Source organism: Oncorhynchus keta, unplaced genomic scaffold (assembly GCF_023373465.1).
Source record: "Oncorhynchus keta strain PuntledgeMale-10-30-2019 unplaced genomic scaffold, Oket_V2 Un_scaffold_2149_pilon_pilon, whole genome shotgun sequence".
Classification (NCBI taxonomy): domain Eukaryota; kingdom Metazoa; phylum Chordata; class Actinopteri; order Salmoniformes; family Salmonidae; genus Oncorhynchus; species Oncorhynchus keta.
Genome location: NW_026290864.1, coordinates 21532 through 29135, shown reverse-complemented (window position 1 = coordinate 29135; position 7604 = coordinate 21532). Strand labels below are relative to the sequence as shown.

General features: G+C 47.0%; 1 pseudogene; it reads left to right on the top strand.

Annotated features, from left to right (window-relative positions):
- Positions 1-4763: 4763 nt before the first annotated feature.
- LOC118373736 (small conductance calcium-activated potassium channel protein 3-like) lies at positions 4764-7344 on the top strand (annotated as a pseudogene).
- Positions 7345-7604: the final 260 nt, after the last annotated feature.

Here is a 7604-nt window from a genome sequence, read left to right as displayed (position 1 = left end):
TTTCTCTATCATTTCACTGTCTCTGTTCTCTCCTCCTTCTCTCTCTCTCTCTCTCTCTGTTCTACTTGATTAGGCTATCAGATAGAGAACAGAACGCTGGGCTGTGGCTGTGGCTGTATCCATCTGCATACAGTGATTAGTATGAAGCCCTGGGTGAGCCCACACAGCTCTCAGGCCACTAATGCAATCACAACCATTAGGATATGATGGAAGCTGTGGAGCTCAGCTATTACTGACTGTCTGATGGACTGAGGCCCTGTCTAGTGCTTTATTGAGGAGGTCCTATACTTCACTTGCTCATCAGTTCACATTTGATCTGTGGCCATCTGCTCGGTGCCACTGTTTGTTCGTTGTGACGACTTAGTCAAAGGTGCTGGAACATGAACATGATCATTCAGGATTAGTGGTTAAGGCCTGTGACAAGATTAGAAGGAAGGAAAGAAAGAAGGGAGGATGCACTTGAACGGGCCTTGTACAAACAACACTGTGTGTGTGTGTGTGTGTGTGTGTGTGTGTGTGTGTGTGTGTGTGTGTGTGTGTGTGTGTGTGTGTGTGTGTGTGTGTGTGTGTGTGTGTGTGTGTGTGTGTGTGTGTGTGTGTGTGTGTGTGTGTGTGTGTGTGTGTGTGTGTGTGTGTGTGTGTGTGTGTGTTTGGGGGGTACTTGTGCCTGTCATCACGCTTGTAAAGGTTAAGGGGACTATGAGAGATGGAGAGATTGGAGGAATGGAAGAGACAGAGGGAGAGTGAACGAATGTGTGTGTGTGTGTGTGTGTGTGTGTGTGTGTGTGTGTGTGTGTGTGTGTGTGTGTGTGTGTGTGTGTGTGTGTGTGTGTGTGTGTGTGTGTGTGTGTGTGTGTGTGTGTGTGTGTTTTATGGCCGATCGGATCCATGGATGGGCTGATCTCTCTCTCCCTTCTGTCTATCTCCCCCTTTCTCTGTTTCGTAGCTAAATCCGTATGTAATTTGCTGTCCTTACAACACAACAACGCTATGTTGCTTTGTACACACTTTTACAGACAGAGAAGGGGGATAATGAATCTGTATACTGTGGGGTTGGCATAGCAACTGCCTTTCCAACCATTATTGCTCTATGTTTTGTATTATTCCTGTCACATCTGTTTCACACCATGTCTGACATATGCTTCAGAGGTGTGGCTTAACCTTTCCAATACAAAGCACACAAATCACTTTTTTCTCAAGGTCTACACCAATCTCTCCATCTTTTTTTGCAGACCCTTAACCTTTATGGGGGGCATAGGTATCCCCCTCCATCTTTCTGTCTTTCCCAATTTCTCTCTTGATCACTCACCTCTCCCCACCTCTCTCTGGGCCAGCCCTCTCCTTCTGGGCCTGCCCTCTCCTTCTGGGCCAGCCATCTCCTTCTGGGCCTGCCCTCTCCTTCTGGGCCTGCCCTCTCCTTCTGGGCCTGCCCTCTCCTTCTGGGCCAGCCCTCTCCTTCTGGGCCTGCCCTCTCCTTCTGGGCCTGCCCTCTCCTTCTGGGCCAGCCCTCTCCTTCTGGGCCTGCCCTCTCCTTCTGGGCTTGCCCTCTCCTTCTGGGCCTGCCCTCTCCTTCTGGGTCTGCCCTCTCCTTCTGGGCCTGCCCTCTCCTTCTGGGCCTGCCCTCTCCTTCTGGGCCAGCCCTCTCCTTCTGGGCCAGCCCTCTCCTTCTGGGCCTGCCCTCTCCTTCTGGGCCAGCCCTCTCCTTCTGGGCCTGCCCTCTCCTTCTGGGCCTGCCCTCTCCTTCTGGGTCTGCCCTCTCCTTCTGGGCCTGCCCTCTCCTTCTGGGCCTGCCCTCTCCTTCTGGGCCTGCCCTCTCCTTCTGGGCCTGCCCTCTCCTTCTGGGTCTGCCCTCTCCTTCTGGGTCTGCCCTCTCCTTCTGGGCCTGCCCTCTCCTTCTGGGCCTGCCCTCTCCTTCTGGGTCTGCCCTCTCCTTCTGGGTCTGCCCTCTCCTTCTGGGCCTGCCCTCTCCCTCTGACCACTGATTGCCTCCGTCTAGTTTGTCTCTCTCTCTCTGTCTGGTAAAGTTGTATGGACAGTGGTGTCCCTTGACGTCACTGTCTTCTTCCTGGGATGTCTCTCTCTCCCCGTGACCCGTAACATTTCCCAGAGGTTTTTATTTTGGTTGCGTGATCGCTGGACCCGCCACTCTCCCGCGGTGACCTGCCGCCCTGACCCCAGAGCATCCTCACTCCTCCACACTCCTGCACTTTCCCTCCTCCTCTTCCCCTCTCCTCTCTCTCTCTCTCTCTCTTGATCAAGCTGTGAATTCAGTGACATCTGCTCTCTTTCTCCATACCTCTCTGCCTGTCTACAAACTGCCATTTAATATTATCATGACTGTTCAGTTTACTGTTAAGGTCCGGAAGTTTTGCCCCCATTGTCTCCATTACCATGACTACGGTCGGTCGGCGATGAGGCACTGGCTGTGATACAGGGAAGGAGAGTTGACATTTGGCAGGTGCCGTAATAATTTAGAAATCCGTTGGAATCGTACCCCAGACGACATGATGCGCTTTACTATCTGCAATATTCCCTAATCGCAAAGAAGATTATTAGGCTACAGGGAGAAAAGGTGCTGTCACATTTCATAATCTTCTCCTACACAACACAATTCATTATTTATTCCCTCATCCGGTTAGAGCGCATAGGCTTAATATTCTATTAAGAAAAGGCACAACATGGAAAACGCATGAGAGTGTGTATAGCCCTCTACACTGTGCATAATCATAGGCTCATGGTTGAAAATAAGATAATTACTTAGATAATATGCTATGACATCAAAAGTCCTAAGGCTGGTTAAGGTAGAACTAGGCTGGAACACTATATACTATCCTATCAGCCTATAAGCATGGCTCAATCTAGTAACATTTATATTAGCGCGTATTGTTTTTGCATATAGATGGACCTGCAATCTGATGATAGGCTAGGAGGCTATAGTGCTATCATAAGCATCATGCACTATAGGCCTATCATAAGCATCATGCACTATCATAAGCATCATGCACTATAGGCCTATCATAAGCATCATGCATTATAGCCCTATCATAAGCATCATGCACTATCATAAGCATCATGCACTATCATAAGCATCATGCACTATAGCCCTATCAGCATCATGCTATCATAAGCATCATGCACTATAGGCCTATCATAAGCATCATGCACTATCATAAGCATCATGCACTATCATAAGCATCATGCATCATAGGCACTATCATAAGCATCATGCATTATAGCCCTATCATAAGCATCATGCACTATAGCCCTATCATAAGCATCATGCACTATAGCCCTATCATAAGCATCATGCACTATAGGCCTATCATAAGCATCATGCATTATAGCCCTATCATAAGCATCATGCACTATCATAAGCATCATGCACTATCATAAGCATCATGCACTATAGCCCTATCATAAGCATTATGCACTATAGCCCTATCATAAGCATCATGCACTATAGCCCTATCATAAGCATTATGCACTATAGCCCTATCATAAGCATTATGCACTATAGCCCTATCATAAGCATTATGCACTATAGCCCTATCATAAGCATCATGCACTATAGGCCTGTGTGGCTTATTATGACTCTTGATGTAGGCTCTCAGCAGTGGTGTAAAGTATTGAAGTGAAAATACTATAGCTACTTAAGTCGTTTTTTGGGGGGCATTTGTACTTTACTATTTATATTTTGTACTTTTACTTTACTACATTCCTGAAGAGAATAATGTACTTTTTACTCCATTAATTTACCCTGATACCCAAAAGTACTTATTACATTTTGAATGCTTAGCAGGACAGGAAAATTATGCAATTTACGCACTTATCAAGAGAACATCCCTGGTCACCCCTACTGCCTCTGATCTGGCAGACTCACTAAACACAAATGCTTCATATGTAAATTATGTCTGAGTGTTGGAGTGTGCTGCTGGCTATCAGTAAATTTAAAAAATAAAACTGCTGCCTGGTTTGCTTAATATAAAGAATTTGAAATTATTTGTACTTTTACTTTTTGTATATTTTAGCAATTACTTTACTTTACCTCAAGAATGACAATTGGGTACTTTTTCCACCACTGGCTATCAGATAGGTGGGCTAACAGCCGCTCCTCGGTCAAACTCTGATTGGGAATAGGCCTATTATTACGCGTCTCTAAGTCTCCGGTGTCGCTCTGCAAACTCAGCACCTTCATTTCCCTCATCCTGATTGCGATGTCTTATATCGGACTGACCACGGACAATTTACCCCACGAGAAGGTAGACTCCAGTTCCCTAAATGACCACAATCAGAGACCGCAGGAAACTTACCGGATGCGGCCGGCGGCCTCATCCGCCCACCCACTTAGCAGAGGCGCACCCCTCTATATCTCCCACTCTCTTGACTATTGAGCTCTCTTTGTTGTCTTTGTTTACTAGTGAACAATGAATTGCTGTCGCGCAATGACCAGTTTTCCAGCATTCAATTAGGCCTATCTTAATTTGACAGCGTTTGTTGACATTAGTTTAAGGTTGAAAAGCCTATTGGGCTTCACCTGTAGCTGTCTAATTCTGTCCGTTTGTTTATTGTAAAATTACAATAAAGTAAAATAAAATATTAGAAAATAAGACTTATTTTTGTAAAAAAATATATCTTTAAAAAAAACGTGTTCACCCAAGAAATATAAAGTTGTGTGTAGGCCACTCCCAAGAACGAATGAAATCCGCACGCTGTCAGAGAGGATGTAGGCTATATGACAGTTTCCCAGAGAACTGTGTGCAAATGTAACAGTTGCATTACATAAACGAGTAGTAATTTTAGCCTATATGATCATGATCCATAATAGCGTAATATAATTTATATTCGCGTTGTTATTATGGGGTTCAACGGGAAAAAAACGTCTGGATGTCGTGATAAAAATGTATTTGTAGTTTTTCTTGTCTTCATAATTACCCAGTGACTGTCCAATGAGAATTACAGGGAGGGGAGGCAGAGAGCGAAAGAGAGTGAAGTTGAGAGAGACATATTCGGAGAGACAGTGTGAGCGATAGAATGAGTGAGTGAGGTAAAGGAAGAGTTGCATAGTAAATCATATTTGTCATTTATAGGCTACCTTTTTTTAGCATGGCGTGTTTGCATGTAGATGTCGAGTAGTCAAGCGATTCAGTTATTTTATATGGTGAGAATACTGACGGAGATTTTCATATCAACAGTAGGTTCATAATATAATCATGACAGATTATGCAGTTCTTTAATTGTTAAGGACATTTGAAATAATCGATATGCGTGATATCAATTCATTGATCCATGGACTGACGGAGATAAAGTCTGGTTGATTCTACAACGGCGAATTGAGGGAAGGAATCATCGAGCACAGAGGGAAGGAAGGGAACCAGTGAATTATTTGGGAGAAATCAAAGCGCTCCGTCTCCTGTGAGGACCTGTCGCTGGTCTCGCACCTAGAAGAAGGGGAGCAAAAGATGATGGAATGGCCGTGACAACATGAAAAAGAAAAAGTGTGGGGGTCTATTTTCATCCAGCCACTGATTCAACACGACTGACCTGGGGACAGAGAAGGTAGGAGGAGGAAGAGAGAGAGAGAGGGGGTTTTGGGGAGAGAAAGACAAAGAATGCATGGTGTCTGGGTGTGAGATCATCTGTGAGATTTTAGGAAGGTAGTTTAAGAATGAATAAAAGTGAATTGAAAGATCCTTGCCATATAAGCCATAGGATACATATAAACACAGATTTGACAGAAGCATGCATTCTAGGGGACCAGTATTCAACTGTGCTCAATAAAGTCAATACTTTGAAAATAATCATTTTTCACTAATGATCGGATTTGCCTTGTACACGTCCAGATAATTCACTATAGTCTATCCTATCTGAATGTAGAACAGATTACATTAGTATGACAGAGATAGGTGGAAGGTGGGAGAAAGAGAGAGAGAGAGAAAGGGAGGGGAGATGTGAGGGTTACAGGGACAGTTGACTCAGTGCAATAGGGAAGTCAATATTCTCTCTGAAGCTGATCAGTTCTCTACTAATTTCAACTTCTCAACCATCATGTGCTCCCTCTTTTCCACGCCTCCCTTCCTCCATCTCTCTCTTCCTTCCTCTCTCCGTTGTTTCATAATTAAACCCCATCTCTCTTCTAATTCTAATGTTTCTTCTGTACTTCTCTTTCCATTTTTCTCTCTCCTTTTCCTTCCTCTGTCTCTCCGTTAGGTAGAGAGTGGCCTGTCGCCCTCCGGCCCCCACCATGGAGCCCCCTCCCTCTCTGAGCTTGACTCTCCTGGGAGGCAGTGAGGACGAGGACCCGCGTTTCCCCCTCCCTCTGAGTGGAATCTCCCACTCCTCCATGACCGGCAACTACCCGGGATCAAACCACTCCAACCACAGGGGGGGATCCAGCCTGGACCGGCTGAATGGGTCCCCCACTACGCCTAACATGCCCAAGGCCTCCCTCCCCAAACTGCCTCTGTCCTCAGTGGGGGTCAACCCCTGCCCCCTCCCCAATGCCCTTCACCCCACCAGCACCCTCTGTCCTCGTGCCTGGGTTCCCAGCACAGCCTGAGTGGAGACAACTCCCCAGTCTACAACGCCCTCTTTTACTCCTCACACTCCCCTTCCATGGAGAGAGAGAGGGACAGGGATAGAGAGAGGGACAGGGATAGAGAGAGGGGATGTAAGCACCGCCAGGCCAGCCCGCTGGTCCACCGGAGAGACAGCAACCCTTTCACAGAGATCGCCATGAGCTCCTGTAAATACACAGGCGGCGTGATGAAACCTCTCAGTCGCCTCAGCGCCTCCAGACGCAACCTCATCGAATCAGACAGCGGCAGCGACACCAAAGAGGGCGGGGCAGCACCTGTTACCGGCACAACTGCCATTGGAGGGCGGGACCGGGACAGAGAGGCTCCACCCACTTCCTCATCCTTGCCATCCTCCAATCAACCAACCCAGAATCCTCCAGAGATAGTGATCTCATCAAAAGAGGACTCGCCGTACGCGAGGGGTTATGATATCACCGAATCATCCTCCAATCAGATGTCAATATACCATCAGAACCACGCCTTGGTGGGGAGTAGGGGAGGTTTAAGCAGTGCAGGGGGCACAGGAGGGGGGGTAGGGGGGAGCAGGCAGGGAGGTGTAGGAGTTGTTGGGGCTGTAGGGCCGAGGGGGAGCTGCTCCAAGGCTTCTAGTTCTAAACGTAAGAACCAGAACATTGGTTATAAACTGGGCCACCGGAGGGCGCTGTTCGAAAAGAGGAAGAGGCTGAGTGATTACGCACTCATCTTCGGAATGTTTGGCATCGTCGTCATGGTGATCGAGACAGAGCTGTCCTGGGGCGTTTACAACAAGGTGAGCCGAAGGGGAGGGGTTCATCTGACCCAATGGGTGTGTCCACTGTCATGGTGCTGTAGGCTCAAAAACGGTTATCCAATAACTTGTCCAATAAGAATGATGATTTCTGTTTTCCATTTCAGAATGTTTTCTCACTTGTACCTGCTGAACTTGATGGGAGAAATGGTTGGCTTTGGGGGCTGTGTGATTGGTGGGGTAGTGGGCGGTAATAGTGTTAGGGTTAGTATTTGGTAGGGTAGTGGGCGAGGCTAGTGTTG